The sequence below is a fragment of the Piliocolobus tephrosceles genome, chromosome 1 (assembly GCF_002776525.5).
Source record: "Piliocolobus tephrosceles isolate RC106 chromosome 1, ASM277652v3, whole genome shotgun sequence".
Lineage (NCBI taxonomy): Eukaryota > Metazoa > Chordata > Mammalia > Primates > Cercopithecidae > Piliocolobus > Piliocolobus tephrosceles.
This window is the reverse complement of record NC_045434.1, coordinates 146,929,970-146,950,257: the sequence shown is the minus strand read 5'-3', so window position 1 is coordinate 146,950,257 and position 20,288 is coordinate 146,929,970. Positions and strand designations below refer to the sequence as shown.

At 39.7% G+C, this 20,288-nt stretch overlaps 1 non-coding gene across 1 annotated transcript; it reads left to right on the top strand.

The window, feature by feature from the left end:
• The first annotated feature begins 5,856 nt into the window (after positions 1-5,856).
• LOC111541566 lies at positions 5,857-5,963 on the top strand. Its single transcript, XR_002731306.1, has one exon. It is a non-coding gene; the product is annotated as a U6 spliceosomal RNA (small nuclear RNA).
• The last annotated feature ends 14,325 nt before the right edge of the window (positions 5,964-20,288 follow it).

Below are 20,288 nucleotides of genomic sequence, written 5' to 3'. Positions count from 1 at the left end.
TTAGATTGCCGCAGACTGCTGTGTTAGCAAGGAGGGAGGCTCCGTGGGCGTGGGACCCTCCTGGCCAGGTGTGGGATATATTCTCCGGTGTGCCGGTGTGCTTACAGCGCAGTATTGGGGTGGGAGTTACCCGATTTTCCAGGTGTTGTGTGTCTCAGTTCCCCTGGCTAGGAAAAGGGACTCCCTTCCCCCTTGCGCTTCCCAGGTGAGGCGATGCCTCGCCCTGCTTCAGCTCTCGCTGGTCAGGCTGCAGCAGCTGACCAGCACCGATTGTTCGGCACTCCCGAGTGAGATGACCCCAGTACCTCAGTTGAAAATGCAGAAATCACCGGTCTTCTGTGTCGCTCGCACTGGGAGATGGAGACTGGAGCTGTTCCTATTCGGCCATCTTGCTCCGCCCTTGACAATGGGGTTTTCTTAATATACAGTCATGTCATCTGCAAACAGGGACAATTTGACTTCCTCTTTTCCTTATTGAATACCCTTTATTTCTTTCTCCTGCCTGATTGCCCTGGCCAGAACTTCCAACACTATATTGAATAGGAGTGGTGGGAGTGGGCATCCCTGTCTTGTGCCAGTTTTCAAAGGGAATACTTCTAGTTTTTGCCCAGTCAGTATCATACTGGCTGAGGGTTTGTCATAAATAGCTCTTATTATTTTGAAATATGTTCCATGAAGACCTAGTTTATTGAGAGTCTTTAGCATGAAGGGCTGTTGAATTTTGTCAAAGGCCTTTTCTGCATCTATTGAGATAATCATGTGGTTTTTGTCTTTGGTTCTGTTTAAATGCTGGATTACGTTTATTGATTTGCATATGTTGAACCAGTCTTGCATCCCAGGGATGAAGCCAACTTCATCTTGGTGGATAAGCTTTTTGATGTGCTGCTGGATTCGGTCTGTCAGTATTTTATTGAGGATTTTTGCATCGATGTTCATCAGGGATATTGCTCTAAAATTCTCTTTTTTTGTTGTGTCTCTGCCAGGCTTTGGTGTCAGGATGATGGTGGCCTCATAAAATGAGTTAGGGAGGATTCCCTCTTTTTCTATTGATTGGAATAATTTTAGAACGAATGGTACCAGCTCCTCTTTGTACCTCTGGTAGAATTTGACTGTGAATCCGTCTGGTCCTGTACTTTTTTTGGTTGGTAGGCTATTAATTATTGCCTCAATTTCAGAGTCTGCTATTGGTCTATTCAGGGATTCAACTTCTTCCTGGTTTAGTCTTGGGAGGGTGCATGTGTCCAGGAATTAATCCATCTTTTTCTAGATTTTCTAGTTTATTTGCATAGAGGTGTTTATAGTATTCTCTGATGGTTGTTTGTATATCTGTGAGATGAGTGGTGCTATCCCCTTTATCATTTTTTATTGTGTCTATTTGATTCCTCTCTTTTCTTCTTTATTAGTCTTGCTAGCAGTCTATCAATTTTGTTGATCTTTTCAAAAAACCAGCTCCTGGATTCATTGATTTTTTTGTGTCTCTAACGCTTTCAGTTTTGCTCTGATCTTAGTTTTTTCTTGCCTTTCTGCTTGCTTTTGAATGTGTTTTTTCTTGCTTCTCTAGTTCTTTTAATTGTGATGTTAGGGTGTCAATTTTAGATCTTTCCTCCTTTCTCTTGTGGGCATTTAGTGCTATAAATTTCCCTCTACACACTCCTTTAAATGTGTCCCAGAGATTCTGGTATGTTATGTCTTTGTTCTCATTGGTTTCAAAGAACATCTTTGTTTCTGCCTTCATTTCATTATTTACCCAGTAGTCACTCAGGAGCAGGTTGTTCAGTTTCCATGTAGTTGTGCAGTTTTGAGTGAGTTTCTTAATCCTGAGTTCTAATTTGCACTGTGGTCTGAAAAACAGGTTGTTGTGATTTCTGTTCTTTTACATTCTCTGAGGAGTGCTTTACTTCCAACTATGTGGTCAATTTTGGAATAAGTGCGATGTGGTGTGGAGAAGAATGTATATTCTGTTGATTTGTGATGGAGAGTTCTGTGGATGTCTATTAGGTCTGCTTGGTTAAAAGCTGAGTTCAAGTCCCAGATATCTTTGTTAGCCTTCTGTCTCATTGATCTGTCTACTATTGACAGTGGGGTGTTAAATTATCCCATTATTATTTTGTGGGAGTTTAAGTCTCTTTTTATGTCTCTCAGGACTTGCTTTATGAACCTGGGTGCTCCTGTATTGGGTGCATATATTTAGAATTGTTAGGTCTTCTTGTTGAATTGATCCCTTTACCATTATGTAATGACCTTCTTTGTCTCTTTTGATCTTTGTTGGTTTAAAGTCTGTTTTATTGGAGACTAGGATTGAAACCCCTACCTTTTTTTGCTTTCCTTATGCTTGGTAGATCTTCCTCCATCCCTTTATTTTAAATGTCTCTGCACATGAAATCGGTCTCCTGAATACAGCACTCTGATGGGTCTGGACTCTTTATCCAATTTGCCAGTCTGTGTCTTTTAATTGGAGTATTTAGCCCATTTACATTTAAGGTTAATGTTGTGTGTGAATTTGATACTGTCATTATGATGTTAGTTTTTTTTTTTTTTTTTTTTTTTTTGCCCATTAGTTGATGCAGTTTCTTCCTAGCTTCAATTGTCTTTATGATTTGGAGTTTTTGCAGTGGCTGGTATCAGTTGTTCCTTTCTGTGTTTAGTGCTTCCTCCAGGAGCTCTTGTAAGGCAGGCCTGGTGGTGACAAAATTTCTCAGCATTTGCTTTTCTGTAAAGGATTTTATTTCTCCTTCACTTATGAAGCTTAGTTTGGCTGGATATGAAATTCTCAGTTGAAAATTCTTTTCTTTAAGAATGTTGAATATTGGCCCCCACTCTCTTCTGGCTTGTATGATTTCTGCTGAGAGATCTGCTGTTAGTCTGATGGGCTTCACTTTGTGGGTCACCCGACCTTTCTCTCTGGCTGCCCTTAGCATTTTTTCCTTCCTTTCAACCTTGGTGAATCTGACAATTATGTGTCTTGGTGTTGCTCTTTTCGAGGAGTATCTTTGTGGTGTTCTATTTCCTCAATTTGAATGTTGACCTGCTTTGCTAGGTTGGGGAAGTTCTCCTGGATAATATCCTGAAGAGTGTTTTCCAGCTTGGTTCCATTCTCCCCGTCACTTTCAAGTACAACAATCAAACGTAGATTTGGTCTTTTCACATAGTCCCATATTTCTTGGAGGCTTTGTTTGTTTCTTTTTACTCTTTTTTCTCTCGACTTCTCTTCTCACTTTATTTCATTAATTTGATCTTCAATCACTAATACCCTTTCTTCCACTTGATTGAATCAGCTACTGAAGCTTGTGCATACATCTCATAGTTCTTGTGCCATGGTTTTCAGCTCCATCAGGTCGTTTAAGGTCGTCTCTACTCTGTTTATTCTAGTTAACCGTTCGTCTAATCTTTTTTCAATTTTTTAGCTTCCTTGTGATGGGTTTGAACACCCTCCTTTAGCTTGGAGAAGTTTGTTATTACCGACTTTCTGAAGCCTACTTCTGTCAACTTGTCAAAGTCATTCTCTGTCCTGCTTTGTTCTGTTGCTGGTGAGGAGCTGCGATCCTTTGGAGGAGAAGGGGAGCTCTGGTTTTTAGAATTTTCAGCTTTTCTGGTCTGGTTTCTCCCCATCTTTGTGGTTTTGTCTAACTTTGGTCTTTTTTGATGGTGACAGATAGGGTTTTGGTGTGGGTGTCCTTTTTTGTTGATGTTGATGCTATTCCTTTCTGTTTACTAGTTTTCCTTCTAACAGTCAGGTCCCTTAGCTACAGGTCTTTTGGAGTTTGCTGGAGGTCCACTCCAGACCCTGTTTACCTGGGTATCACCAGCGGAGGCTACAGAACAGCAAATATTGCAGAACAGCAAATATTGCTGCCTGATCCTTCCTTTGGAAGCTTCATCTCAGAGGGGCACCAGGCTGTATCAGGTGTCAGTCGGCCCCTACTGGGAGGTGTCTCTAAGTTAGGCTACACAGGGATCAGGGACCCACTTGAGGAGGTGGTCTGTCGATTCTCAGACCTTAAACACTGTACTGGGAGAACCACTGCTCTCTTCAGAGCTGTCAGATAGTGACGTTTAAGTCTGCAGAAGTTTCTGCTGCCTTTTGTGCAGCTATATCCTACCCCCAGAGGTGGAGTCTACAGAGGCAGGCAGGCCTCATTGAGCTGTGGTGGGTTCCACCCAGTTCAAGCTTCCTGGTTGCTTTGTTTACCTAGTCAAGCCTCAGCAATGGTGGACACCCCTGCCCCAGCTAGACTTGCCATCTCGCAGTTCAGTCTGGGACTAGCAGTGAGCAAGGCTCCATGGGCATGGGACCCACTGAGCCAGGCGTGGGATATAATCTCCTGGTGTGCCATTTGCTAAGACCGTTGGAAAACCACAGTATTTAGGTGGCAATGTCCCGGTTTTCCTGGTATAGTCTGTCATGGCTTCCCTTGGCTAGGAAAGGAAAATCCCCCGACCTCTTGTACTTCCCGGGAGAGGCAATGCCCCACCCTGCTTTGACTCACCCTCCATGGACTGCACTCACTTTCCAACCAGTCCTAATGAGATGAACCAGGTACCTCAGTTGGAAATGCGGAAATCACCTGTCTTCTGCATCAGTCATGCTGAGAGCTGCAGACCGGAGCTGTTCCTATTTGACCATCTTGGAACAGACCTCTGTTTTGTTTTTTTTTCTTGCTTTATTTTTTGAGTTCCTTGTAGATTCTGGATATTAGTCCATTATTGGGTGCATAGATTACAAAAATTTTCTCCCATTCGGTATGTTGCCTGTTTGCTGATTATTTCTTTTGCTGTGCAGAATATTTTTAGTTTAATTAGGTCCCATCCATTTATCTTTGTTTTTGTTGCATTTCTGTTTGGGTTCTTAGTCATGAATTCTTTGCCTAAGCTAACATTGAGAAGAGTTTTTCCAATATTATCTTCTTGAAGTTTTATGGTTTCAGGTCTTAGATTTAAGTATTTGATCCATCTTCAGTTGATTTTTGTGTAATGTGAGAGATGAGGATCCAGTTTCATTCTTCTACATGTGGCTTGCCAATTATCCCAGCACCATTTGTTGAATAGAGTGTCCTTTCCCCACTTTATGTTTTTGTTTGCTTGGTCAAAGATCAGTTGGCTGTAAATATTTAGCTTTATTTCTAGGTTCTGTGTTCTGTTTCATTAGTCTACATGCCTATTTCTGTTTTTGTTTGTTTGTTTTGTTTTGTTTTTAAGATGAAGTTTCACTCTTGTTGCCCAGGCTGAGGTGCAATGGCACAATCTCGGCTCACTACAACCTCCACCTCCCAGGTTCAAGCAATTCTTCTGCCTCAGCCTCCCGAGTAGTTGGGATTACTGGGATTCCAGGCATGTGCCACCACACCCAGTTAATTTCATACTTTGGGTAGAAATGGGGTTTCTCCATGTTGGTGAGGCTGGTCTCAAACTCCTAGCCTCAGGTAATCTGCCTACCTCAGCCTCCCAAAGTGCTGGGATTACAGGCATAAGCCACTGTGCCTGGCCCTTACATGACTATTTTTATACCAGTACCATGCCGCTTTTGTAACTATAGCCTTGTAGTATAGTTTGAAGTCTGGTAATGTGATGCCTCCAGGTTTGTTCTTTTTGCTTAGTCTTGCCTTGGCTATGTGAGATCCTTTTGGTTCTTTTTTGGTTCCATATGAATTTTAGGATTGTTTTCATAACAAGAAATTTTCTCTAAACATGTTGGCTGATTGTTCCACCCTTTATTCCTTCCTACAGAAACAGAAATATTAGATGAGTGAGGTTAGGAGGAGTAGTGAGAATGGTTAGCTGTTCACTCCTCTTTCCTAGGAGCCAGCTGCCCTTGGAGAATAGTCATCTGCCTTGCTGTTATTAGAAAACTTGGCTTCTGTGTTCACTTTAACACCACCTGTACTAAAATTGGAATGATACAGAGAAGATTAGCATGACTCCTACCCAAGGATGATATGCAAATGTGTGGAGTGTTCCATATTTTTAATCATTGGCATCCCTGAAAGAGATGGGGAGGGCACAAACAACCTGAAAACTGTTCCAGGTTTTCATTTATGAAAACTTCCCCAACCTCTCTAGAGAAGTCAACAGTCAAATTCAGGAAATACAGATAACTCTGCAAGATTCTACAGAAGAAGATCACCCCCAAAACACATAATCATCAGGTTTTCTAAGGTCAAAATAAAAGAAAGGAATGTTAAAGGCAGCTAGAGAGAAAAGGCAAGTCACCTACAAAGCAAACCTCATCAGGCTAACAACAAGCTGCTCAGCAGAAACCTTACAAGCCAGAAGAGATTGAGAGCCTATATAATGTTGTTAAAGAAAAAAATCTTCAACTAAGAATTACATATCCAGCCAAACTAAGCTTTCTTACCAAAAAAGAAATAAAATCCTTTCACTATAAGCAAATGGTAAGGGAGTTTGTTACCACTAGACCCACCTGACAAGAGATCTTAAAAGGAGCACTAAATATGGAAAGGAAAGGCCATTACCAGCCAATACAAAAACACACTTAAGTGAACACAGCAGTGACACTATAAAGCAACCACATAAACAAGCCAGCATAATAACCACCTAACAACAGAATGACAGGATCAAATGTACACATATTGATATTAACTTTGAATGTAAATGGGCTAAACGCCCCAACGTAAAAAGCACAGAGTGGTAAGGTAGATAGAAAACCAAGACCCAACAGGATGCTGTTTTCAAAACACATATCTCATATGCAATGACATACATAGGCTCAGAATGAAGGCATGGAGGAAAATCTACCAAGCAAATGGAAATCAGATAAAAGCAAGGGTTGCAATCCTAATTTCAGACAAAACAGATTTTAAACCACAAAGATCAAAAAAGACAAAAGAGGGCATGACAATAATGGTAAAGAGTGCAATTCAACAAGAAGACCTGACTATCCTAAATATATATGCACCCAAAACAGAAGCACCCAGATTCATAAACCAAGTTCTTAGAGACTCACAAAGATACTTAGACTCCCACACAATAATGGTGGAGACATCAACAATCCACTGACAGTATTAGGCAAAGGCAGAAAATTAGCAATGATATTCAGGACCTGAACTCAACATTAGACAACATGGATCTGATAGACCTCTATGGAGTTCTCCATTCCAAAACAACAGAATGTACATTCTTCTCATTGCCACATGACACATACTGTAAAATAGAACAAACAATCAGACATAAAAGAATCCTGGCCGGGCGCGGTGGCTCAAGCCTGTAATCCCAGCACTTTGGGAGGCCGAGACGGGCGGATCACGAGGTCAGGAGATCGAGACCATCCTGGCTAACACAGTGAAATCCCGTCTCTACTAAAAAATACAAAAAACTAGCCAGGCGAGGTGGCGGGCTCCTGTAGTCCCAGCTACTCGGGAGGCTGAGGCAGGAGAATGATGTAAACCCGGGAGGCGGAGCTTGCAGTGAGCTGAGGTCCAGCCACTGCACTCCAGCCTTGGCGAGAGAGCGAGACTCCATCTCAAAAAAAAAAAAAAAAAAAAAAAGAATCCTTAGCAATCAGAAAAAAACTGAAATCATACCAAACATACTTTCAAACCATAAAGCAATAAAATTAGAAATCAAGACTAAAAAAAATTCTTAAAACCACACAATTACATGAAAATTAAACAACATGCTTCTGATTAACTTTGTGGTAAATAATGAAATTAAGACAGAAATCAAGAAGTTCTTTGAAACTGAGGAGAACAAAGATACAATATACCAGAACCTCTGGAACACAGCTAAGGTAGTGTTAAGAGTGAAATTTATAGCATTAAATGTCCACATCAAAAAGTTAGATCTCAGATTTACAACTTAACATCGTAACTAAGAGAACTAGAGATGCAAGAGCAAACCAACCCCAAACCTAGCAGAAGACAAGAAATAACACAAATCAGAGCTGAACTGAAGGAGACCAAGACACAGAAGACCATTCAAAAGATCAACAAATCCAGCAGCTGTTTTTTTTTTTTTTGAAAAATTAATAAGATAGGCCACTAGCTAAACTAATAAGAAGAGAGAGAAGATGCAAATAAAAACAATTAGAAATGACAAAGGGGATGTTACCACTGACCCCACAGAAATAAAAATAACCATCAGAAAGTACTATAAACACCGCTATGCACACAAACTAGAAAACCTGGAAGAGATGGTTAAATTCTTGGGCACATACACCCTTCCAAGATTGAACCAGGAAGAAATTGATTCCTTAAACAGACCAATAACAAGCTTTACAATTGAATCAGTAATAAATAGCCTACCAACCAAAGCAAAAAAAAAAAAAAAAAAAAAAAACCCAGGACCAAAAAAAAAAAAAAAAAAAAAAAAAAAAAGCTCAGGACCAGACAGATTCAAAGCCAAATTCTACCATATGTACGAAGAAGAGCTGATGTTATTCCCACTGAAACTGTTCCAAAAATTGAGGAGGAGGGACTCCTCATCTCATTATGTGAGGCCAACATCACCCTGATACCCAAACCTGGCAGAGACACAACAGGAAAAGAAGACTTCAGGTTAATATTCTTGATGAACATTGATGCAGAAATCCTCAACAAAATACTGACAAACAGAATCTAGCAGCACATCAAAGAGCTAATCCACCAAGATCAAGTAGGCTTTATCCCTGGGATGCAAGGTTGGCTCAAGATATGCAAATCAATAAATATGATTCATCACATAAACAGAACTGAAGGCAACCACATATGATTACCTCAGTAAACTAGGTATTGAGGGAACATACCTCAAAATAATAAGCATCATCTATGGCAAACCCACAGCCAACATCATACTGAATGGGTAAAAGCTGGAAGCATTCTTGTTGAAAACCAGTGCAAGACAAGGATGCCCTCTCTCACCACTCCTGTTCAATACAGTATTGGAAGTCCTGACCAGGAAAATCAGGCAAGAGAAAAAAAATAAAGGGCATTCGAATAGAAAGAGAGGAAGTGCAAATGACATAATCTTTTATCTAGAAAACCCCAGAGTCTCAACCCAAAAGCTCCGTTAGCCTGTAAACAACTCCAGCAAAGCTTCAGGATACAAAATTAAAGCACAAAAATTACTAGCATTCCTATACACTAATAATAGCCAAGCCAAGAGCCAAATGAAGAATGCAATCCTATTCACAATTGCCACAAAAAGAATAAAATACCTAGGAATTCAGCTAACTAGGGAGGTAAAAGATCTTTACAATAAGAATTACAAAACAATGCTCAAAGAAATCAGAAATGACACTCAAACAAGTGGAAAAACATTTAATGCTCATGGATTGGAAGAATCAATATCATTAAAATGGCTGTACTGCCCAAAGCAATTTATAGATACAATGCTATTCCTATCAGACTGCCAATGACATTCTTCATAGAACTAGAAAAAAAAAAACGATTTTAGCATTCATATGGAACCCAAAAAGAGCCCAAATAACCAAAGCCATCCTAAGTAAGAAGAACAAAGCTGGAGGTATCACATTACCCAACTTTCAGCTACGCTACAGGGCCACTGTAACCAAAACAGCATGGTACTGGTACAACAGACACATAGAACAACGGAACAATAGACACACGAGAAATAAGGCTGCACACCTTCAACCATCTGATCTTTGACAAAGCTGTCAAAAACAAGTAATGGGGAAAGGATTCCCTATTCAGTAAATGGTGCTTCTGATTTCTTGCTCCTGGTCTGCATTCAGGTTGGGGAGATATTTCCTTTATGCCCTGTACCCACAATAAACATCTCCAAGGAAACTGTTTCAGCCTCTCACTTAGGTATAGGAGAAGGAAATGGTTTGAGAGGACATGATGTCCCCTTGTCACAGGTGTCACTAGAGCAAGGTCCTTCAAATTAATGACACAGGAGAGGATGGTTTCTGAGAACTTTGCTTGTTAGCTTCCAAGACAGCTTTGAAAGGCCATGTAGCTGTGATTTCCTGAGTGCCAACATACATGCACTTAGGAAATACCATGCAGGGCACTTGACACACACAATTCAAAACAATACTACCAGACAGGTATTTAACAGATGAGAAAACTGAAGTACAGAAAGTTTCAGTAACTCCTTTAAGCTTGTCCAGTGAAAAAGTGGCTGACCTGTGCAGAGCTGTTTTAACTTATAGTTGGAAGCCCTGCTGATTAGCTGCAGTAGCAGTTCTGAACTCCCAGGATCAGAGTGAAACTGCCCTAGACTGGTGTCTTGCTCAGAATAGACAGATGACTGAATTAATCAGTGGTTAAGATGAGTCTACCCAGTAAGCAGCCTCTTTTTGGCAGCGTAACATTATCTTAGTGAAATCTTAATGTTAAAACTCAACATACAAAAATCAAAAGCTGAGCGACTTCAGTTGACATGAAGGTGGCAGAACCAGAGCACCACTTGAGGCTTCCTTCTTATTTCCAAATAAATAGTGCCAAAGCACTGCCATAAAATTGCAAAACTTGGCACCAGTAAAGTTTGAAAACTACCAAATGAGTCCAGCTCCCAACTCAGCATGATACACAGTATGCTATTTATCAGAAAAAGTCCTGCATTGGGTTATAGGGTGTTAACATGGAACTCTTCCTATTTTGGTTTCTGTTGACAACAGATGCCACATTCCAAAATGACAGACTATCTTGGCTGAGAAATTACTGCAAGACTTGTCTGCAGCATAGAGGGTATAGAAGGTTCAAGTTGTTGGCTATTGGAAAGGGTCTTGTGAGGAAAGTATTGGGGGGTCCCCTTCCTTCTCATCATCTCAGTTCAAGGGAAAGAGGCTCCTGTGGGTTCATTTGGAGAATTTGAGTCTTGTTACTTCTGGTTGGCAGGCATACTGGAGCAAGGGAGCATGAGGAGAGAAAGACTTGGCCAGTTACTTTACCAGTGAAATGGAGAAGAAATGCTGTTGTGTTAGTAAGGGCCTGCACTTATAGATTGTCAGTGTGTGAAAACAGGACTGTGTGGGAGTTTTCTTAGATCTTGTTCAGTGGGGTCACCTGAAAGATACTAAAGCCCCAACAGAAAAGAAGCTGAAGGAAGATTCCTAGGGACAGAGGGGAAAGGAGAAACAGTTAAACTAGACTGCATTCACCTAGGTCAAGGAAACTGCAGACATGAGATAACCAGGAATAAGGAAGATCCCTGAGGAGCACAAAAGAGTCAGCTTAAACACCTGCTAGCCCCAGGGAAGGTGAGCCATTATAGCAGCACAGTCACAGTGGCTTCCATGCCCCTTCATCTGTCCTTCCTTCCCTTCCTTCTACATGGAAGGGTCAGAAATCATGGTGAGCTGGCTATGGGAGGAGAAAAAGCATGAGGCAAAGAAATAGAGAAATGTCATACTCCCATGACATCCCTTTCATTTTAAATTACTGTTTTGTTGTTGTTGTTGTTGTTGCTTTGTTTTTGCTTTTTGTTTTGCTTTGTTTTTTTTTTTTTGTTTTTTTTTGTTTTTTTTTTCATGTTAAGTGGCTGTAAAACTTTCATTTACCTGAAGGGCTTTTTATCCAGGGCAGGGAAAGACCACACTCAATGAGAAGATTTTAAGACAGAGTGGGAGTCAAATGTCAACTTTAGTTTGTATTTATACCCATACATGTTGCTCATCCAACAGATGAATTTTACTTATGTTCAGATGAAATATATACCTTGTAAATTCTTTCTATAGAATCTAGTCCAGCCTTTAGGAACTTACAGGCCAAGACTTTCTACAACAGCTCTGGGAACTTTTGAGGGAAGCTCGTCCTGTTTCTCCTGAACTACTTTTCTCCAGGCTCTTTTCTCATGGGCCACAGCTTCACAATTCTCTCTCTCTTGGGCTCCCTCCCTTGGAACTTCCTGTCCTCCATATGTCTTCTTTTGTCCTTATGGAACCCATTCCTGGGCCCAGTGCTCTCCAAGTGCAGGCACTATTCCTCTTTGGTGACTGTGAGGAGAATTCCTTAATGTTCTCCATTGGAAAATTAACCTATATGAAATGACAAAGCTCCAAACATGTGAGGTCTTCTGAGCTTTGTTTTCCCTTCCCTCCGTCATCACATTCAGATCCTGAGGACTTGCATTATGAAAACATCTGTGAAAAGATCTGGGCACCAATGACTATGTTCACAGCTTTGAGCTTTCAGCCCCACTCTCAGACTTTTTAAAATCAATTCCGTCTTAATACACTCTGTGGACACTGCCTGCTCTGAACTGTCTTCTGAACCTTTCCTTCTTCTCTCAAATAGGATTTTATTTTCCTCTTTACGTATTTTGCATTGACTTTGGCATGTATCAGCAGTAACCAAGTAAGCATTTTTGACATCTTGGCCTGCTGTTTAGAAAACCCTCTCACAAAATTTCAACAAGAACTACCCCCAGAGATGGTATCAGATAGCATTTGCCATTATAGACAGTCATATTGCTATTTTCCAAGATATCTTTATAGGAAACAGCTGGCTTCTTCCTGCATCATCTGACAGATAAACAGCATTATCAAAACATAAGCAGGCTGCTTCTTTCTTGGGATAAAGGAAAATAAGATAACAACGAGTAAACAGAAAATTATGATCCTTACTTTCCCTTTGTTTTCTTGTATTTAATCAAGTCATTTCCTAAAGAGAAAGTTTGCCATCAAAATTTGGATGTAGGTTACAAGACCAGCCAAACAAACTATTAATTTATAAAAATATCATCATAAATATAATTCAATTATATAATAATTCTTTTAGTGAGGAGAAAGGAACTAGCAGCCCATTCTATTGATTTTAGCACACATAGCACATGCAGCTGGTGTGTACAATTTAATTTATGGATAGGGTGACTAAAGATGATTTTCAGCATCATCTGTTAGTAACTGAAACAAGGAAAGTCACAAAATAAAAACAGTTAAATATTTTCTTATTAGATTGAAATTAGAAAATACCTAATAGCCCTTTGCTGAAACTAAAATCTCATCACAGTAATATCAAATGTTAGTGATGTCATAAAAAACAATAATAGAAAACATAATAACTGACTTGATTTAACATGTAGTCTATCAATCAGGAAAAAGACATCCTTTCTAAGATTGATATCTATCATTGTCTTCTCCCTCATCATACTGTAATCTCTATGAAGGCAAAGATCAGGGCAGCTTTGTTATTTCTAACACTAATACTGAATATCACCTAACACTAATACTGCGTGAATATTGGTCATTTAATCAACTGTTCAGTGCTATTTACTCATTTATTTTTTATTCATTAACAATTGAATTCTTTGCAAAGACCTCGTCAAAATAAGAGTAAATAAGATATGGCCCCTACCTCCAGTTGCTCACAGCCAAAGGAGAAAGACAGACTTATAAATAGATTATTGTGATACAAAATGTTCAATGCTCCAGGAAATATTTGAGCTGAACACAGATGAGATAATGGCTAACTCTGGGGAAAAAGCAAATCTTTTCAGGGAACGATTCCTTTTAGCTGGGTCTTAAAGAATGAGAGGCCAAGAAAATGATAGAGTGTGAAAGGACTCTTGAATAAATAAATGTGAAAAAACTTTTTTCTTTAGAACCTAAAACTCAAGATTACTTGAATAGACTTTTTTTGGGCTTTTTATTGCCATTCAGAATCATGCAAAGTATTTAATAATCAAAATTTTTGCCCTATATTTTTGTTTTTGAAGAAAAAGCAACAGATAGATCATTCCACTTGGCTACATTTTCATGTGTTGATTACTCCTCCCAAATTTGGAAATTGATTTGAAGTGATAGTCAAGCTTCACATTTGTGTCCCTCTGCTTATTTTGTTTTCACAAGATTGTTTTCTGTATTATGAGATGTAAATACCATTTCTCAACCAGATATCATTTATCTTGTCCTAAATAAATAACTGCTCAAAGTAATAAAAGCAAGATTCTTCGAAACAAACCATGAAAACATCATTCATACCAGACCAAAGGAGAAAAAGAAATTTAAAGGTACATGTAGTAGAATTAATTGTATTAAACCATGAAAATGTTGATCTTGTCTACATATATCTGCATATTCTGGAGCTGGAACTTTTTCTTAGAGATAAACAAAATGTTACAATGTTTAAAAATGTCTTAAGGAATAAAATAATCCTCTTTGGGGAAGATAATAACCACATCTTGTGCTAATAATAATTTTATGTAATGTAAGATATTAGCATATTTACTTAATATTTTGTTCAAAGAGTTTGAGTTTAAACAAAGAAAAGATTATGGTGATAGTTACATGACTCTACATTTGTTTAAATTAATAGAATATACACTTAAAAGGTTGATTGTATTGTATGTCAACCTAAAAAATAAAATTTTCAAAAATTTAAAAGAAAGGAAAAGAGATGAGAGAGAGGAGGGGAAGAGAAGAGAATTTTGGTTTTATCATTTAGAAATCATTAAACTTTGAGCCCTTCCCCTGACACTTCTCTGTACTCCTTTCCAAAAGGCAAACACTTGGTACATTTTAAGCAGAAAAATTAAAATCGATCACCCACACAGCCAGGCCAAGAATGGAGAGCAAAAAACTTGGAATTTGACAAGAAGGAAAGGGATCCAAGACAGGAAATTGACTTGGTCAGACGTGTGGAAAATCAAGGCAACCCACAATGCCATTAATGAAGGTCCCCATAATATGGCCTTGCCTCTGCACCCCACCCGCAGTCCCCACTCTGTCCAGCTGAGAGGATTTATTTCAGAGGAGCAGTGCCAGCGCCTTCCAAGGGAAACACGGTTGGAGCACGTTTTACCATGCGATGCTACAAAGGAGGCACAGGTGGCATGCTGGAAGCTCTTCCTCAGGATGGAGGGAGGGAGCCAACCGCAGCCAGTGCCCTTGATCCTGATCTAAGGAAACTAAACCCCACTGAACAGAAATCTCAGCTCCAAAGCCAAAAAAGGGAAAACACAGTTAAGAAGGCTTTATTCTTCAAAACAACAGAAGCTGTGTGTCTTTTCCTGTCTCTTGTTACTAAAACATGTTAGAGGCGAAGTTTACTAAGAAGATGGTCATTAGAAATGACCTAAAGATAATGGGACTAAAGAATATTAAAAAGGATATGAAAGTGGATTGTCATCATTGGCCAGAAGCCAGTGTTAGATCAAAATTGCACAAGGATTAGCCAAAGAGGATATAGACCAAAGCATAACCATAAACTGCCCAAAACCAAGCATGTCTGTTAGCTCAACAGTCTGCACAGTTAGAATTGATTCTTGCAGAAAGTTTTATAGTTTTACATGAAAATGAGAAAAAAATATATAGCCAGTCTTCTAAGAAGAAAATAAATTGTTACATATTTGAATCCTAGCTCCATTTCTGATGAGCCCTGTGACATTGGGTAAGTTATTTATGCCTTAATTTCTCCATCTATAAAATAGAGAATATCAGTACCTATTTCATATAGTTGTTTTAAATTATTAAATACATGTAAGACATCTGGAACAGTGAGTGGCACCTACTAAGTGGTATGTAAATGTTAATTAATATAGTTGTCATATAATAAGCATTTCAGATTAGATTTGATTTTGGTATGCCAATACCAAGTATATTCTGAAATAGCCCTGAAACCTGACCAAGGTCTGTACACCAAGCAAAAGCTTGTTATAAAATTCCTCAAGTTTTCCAACTGAGCCATTTACTAAGACTTCCATTGATTCTTTCTGGATTTCTAGCCATATCTCCTTGAACCCAACACCAATATTTCTAGTTCCCAAGGCCTATTTTATCAGAATAACAGTGAAGTGCAGTAAACCCTGAGTCTGCAGTCAGGTGACTTAATATTTTTATTTCTCTTCTGAGTCACCTGTCAAAATGAGTGCCCCTTCCTGGACCTGTGATTCCTCCCATCACAGAAGAGGATTGGATTGGATGACATCTATTCTTCCTTTTAGTTGTGATATTTTCTTGTTCTTTTATAACATTTTAAGCAATTTTTTTTATTTTTTACTTTTTTCATACATTGTGTCCAGACGCTATGTGTTTTTTTTTTTTTTTTTTTCCTTTGAGACGGAGTCTCCCTCTGTTGCCCAGGCTGGAGTGCAGTGGTGTGATCTCAGCTCACTGCAACCTCCGCCTCCTGGGCTCAAGTGATTCTCCTGACTCAGCCTCCTGAGTAGCTGGGATTACAGACGTGCGCCATCATGCTGGGCTAATTTTTGTATTTTTAGTAGAGATGGGGTTTTGCCATATTGACCAGGCTGGCCTTGAACTCCTGACCTCAGGTAATCTGCCAGCTCGGCCTCCCAAAGTGCTGGGATTACAGGCATGAGACACCATGCCCGGCTAGGTGATTTATTACATTTTTCATTTGAATGTCTGTTGCAGAGATAAAGTGCAAGAGGATTTTATTTATGAGCTAATATGCTTTTCCAGTTGCCTTTTGGACATCTATATCTGGATACTTCCTGCAGGCTTCTTCATCTCTCTATGTGAAGTGAAATTATCATCTATCATCCCATGAGCCCTACATGTTTCCCTCCTGAGATTCCCGAGAATAACCCTACTGTTCTTTTGGTCCCTAGCGTAAAGTGTCAGCTGCCTCAGATGATCCCAGCACATTGCCTTTCCACATCTCTCTCCTGTCTCCCCTCTACCATCTTTTAGCAGCCACTTAGGTTCAGGCTCTTCCCAGTTCTCCTTTGACTTCACTTCTTAAATCTTAATGTGCACCAGAATCACCTGTGGATCCCATTCAAATGTAGATTCTGATTCTGTAGGTTCCACATTTCTAATAAGCTCCAAGGTAATGTGAAACTGCTGGTCCCCTATCACACTTTGAAGAGCAAGGCACATATATTTCTAAGGAGAGCCCCAGAATCCAGATGGTTTCCTTTTTAATCTGATTTTTGGGTTTGTATTCTAAACTATGCTTCTCATCTTTCCTGCTAAAATATGGCTTGCATAATTCAGTAGTAAAAAAAAAATCTCTTCACAATATAACTCCAACCTTATAGTTAAGTTTTGCCTTAACTCCCAGAATCTCTAAACCTACATTTATCTAACTAGTTGCTTTCAGGATGCATTTTTCACTTTCTGCCTTCATGCCTCGTTGGGCTCAATTCTTTGCTTGAAGTGCCATCTTCCCCCTTTTATTTGTGTTACTCAAAATTTTATAACTCCTGAAGACCTGACACAAACACCGCTTAGTCCACAAAACATGTCTATTTCCCTGAAACTCATCCTTTCCTTTAAATACTCATGGTGCTTTGCTGACTTTCTGATGATTCACATTCTGCTTTGAATTTTATATTTATGCATCTGCCACCTCTCCCATCAGACCAAGGGCTGCTTGAGGGGATGCGTCAAAGCAGGAAGAACTGTTTAGAACAAATGAACATAAGCACTCCTTCACTAAACATTCAAATTCATATAGGCTGAAAATATGAAACAATGGTTTAGACAGCTTCATACAGCATCGAACTATTAGCCATTATTGAGGTTAACTCCAACATTAGGGGCATACCTGCTACTTTTTTATTCATTTAGCCTATATTTATTGAGTGTCACCTCTGTGTAAGACCCCATGATGAGGGCAGTGGCAGGACCCAAATAATAAGGCTGGCATCCTGGAGGTCCCTGCCATCTGGTTGGAGAAATAGTGAGGGGGCCACTGAGGGTGTCCACTGCAGTCTCCTGGGTTCCTGCTTGAGGCAGGGTCCTGAATCAGAGGAGCCATGAGCCTTGTCTGTGACATAATGGTTATGTTCTGAAAGCTTATGGCTCTGGGGATAACATACTTATTAGACAAACACCATGAGGGTTTATCTAGAAATGTGCTTTTACTATAATTCCCTGCATTTGATAGCCTCACTTTCCAGCATTTATAGTCACCACCTGTGCTTTCGTTATTCACTCTAGTGTCTGTCTTTGAGGCTGTTACACTTAATTTTCCAGTGTCTCAAAGGAAAACAGGAAGTTTCTCTCATGTACCCAAGCTTCCCATTTACTCACGAGTTACTCTCTTAAGAATTAAGGATCTTGGACACATTCGTTGCCTGTGTGAGGAGGAAGATCCTTTCCCCCTAGGATCAAAAAGTGTTGACATGGCATCCTTAATGCTTGTTGATGAGATTAGATAAAGATTAGTTTATCTGCCTCTCCTAAGAAACTTCTCTTGAGAAATTACATGGTTAGAAAGACTAAATATGTGATCCCCAAACATTCCTCTTTATAATCTGAGAATTAGAGAATCTTACAACTTGAAGATAGTTGAGAGATTGCCTGGTTCATTCTCTCATGTTTTGTTTGGTGAGGAAACAGAGACCCATGATCACTTGCTTAGTGGAAGAGCAAAGCCTCAAACGCAAGTCTTTAGAGTCTAAGGCTAAGAGGCTAAGTGGGAGAAAGAAAACTATATATGTCTATCTATGTAATTTGTATCTCTGCTTCTTTCCATATCTATCTACCTCTCCTCTGCAATGTGTTAGGTACTATGTTTTTAGTACTTTAGATGTCTTACCACATTAAATTTTCACATTACCCCAATTCCCAGAGGCAGATGTTGTCCCAGCTTTATAGATGAGAAATCTGAGTCTCTGAAAAGTGACGTAACTTGCCCAAGAGTATGTAGCAAGTGTATAGATTATACAACATGCCCATGCATCCTTCCTCAGGGAAAGACTTCACCTGGTGGCCAATGGCAAGGGGTCTTGCTATTTGGTGGTATAAGAGGGAGAAAAGGAAACAGTCCTTATCCTTAGATGAATGGAGGATATCTTTATTCTACCTTTTGCGTTACTGACTTTTTTTTATGTTCCCATCTCTGAGTCTTATTGCTCAGTCATTGTGGACTCCACACCAAGAAGCTTCCCAGCCCTCATGCCTCTTGGCTCACAACCTCTTTCTAGTATGGTATTCAGTCCTGGGGCTTCCATTGTCCTCCTCCTCCAAACACTTGTTATTCTATACTTCGAGACCTAACCTATCTCCCCAGCTTCAGTCACTCATCAACAATTGCATGCTGTGTCCACCCCAATGGTGCACAAACTCAAGGGTCAAAACATGAGACTCATATCTCTCTCTTCTCTCTCTCTCTCCCTCTTTCCCTCCTTTTCTCTCTCCCTCCATCATTTTGGAAGCCTCGTTTTCTTCCTGATGCCTTTAATATCTTTCTTTCTTTAGTTCCCTGTACCTACTTTCAGTATTCTTCTAAAGACAACTCAAATCCTACACCCCCCATGAAATATTCTCTCACCTCATTTACTTATTAAAGAAGCATTTAATAAGCACCTGTTATATGATGGAGAGCAAGGCAGATACAGTCTGTACCTTCATGGGACTTATAGTCTGGTGGAAGCTATAAATAACTGAGCAGTTGTAATGACTACTCTGAAGAGAAACCAACAGACAGTGACAATATATTTTTAAATCTTCCACACTGCCTTCCATTCAGAAGGATTTTAATAACTATCAAGTTGGATTTTTTTTCCTCAAATCTGAGGGAAGATCTGGTGGTGGGATCTGTTAGCATGCATTTGCATCTGGTTCCTGTGAGTACCATTGTCAATATTCTGGGGTCTTTGCTGCCCGGGACACTTCAGAAGTGACTGATAATCAGGTGATCAATTCCAGGTGAGAAAAGTTCATGGAGCTGTTCTGCATGGATATTAAGTATAGTCTGAATCAAGCATCAAGCAGCTGCTTCTTTGGGGGCCAACTGGGTGGTACTGGCAGGAATTCCAATTCCCTGGAGCTTGAAAGAAATACACATGACACTCTTTAATGTGAATCCAGCTAAAAGCTGGCTGGGAAACAAATGACAGCCAGATAGTTCGCTCTGCCATAGTTGTGAATCTTTCCTTTGGAGATTGCATTATTAGAGTTCCTTCCTCCCAAAACACCATATTATAAACCTAATGTGTGGCTCAGTGGTTTGGGGATATATAAGAAAGCATAATGGGAAGCATTCTAGATCAGCTCTTATTTCTGTTCTCAATATTAAGGTAATTTTGGTATCTGTTTCTGCCTAAGCTTCATATTAAGAGATGGAAAGAGATTTTTTTTTTTTTTTTTTTTTTTGGTATTTCTTGATAGCAGCAATAGATGAGAGTTACTCAGGTGCTCTGCTGTATGCTGCTCACACACATCAAATTACCCTCCTAACACATGTACTTGCACGTCTCGCACATGTACAGGCACACGCTGCAGGCATAGCCCTCTAAGGCAATCAAGGCACATCAAGGGTCCCCCCATGTGTGCTTTTAAGTTCCATTAAGGACCCTTTGAGAGTGACTATTTCATAATGGCTCACACTTGATAAAACCAGTTCGAGAGCAATTTATATGCCCAAGACTAACATATGAAAAAACAACAGCAAAGAACAAAAAATTGCGTGAGCAAC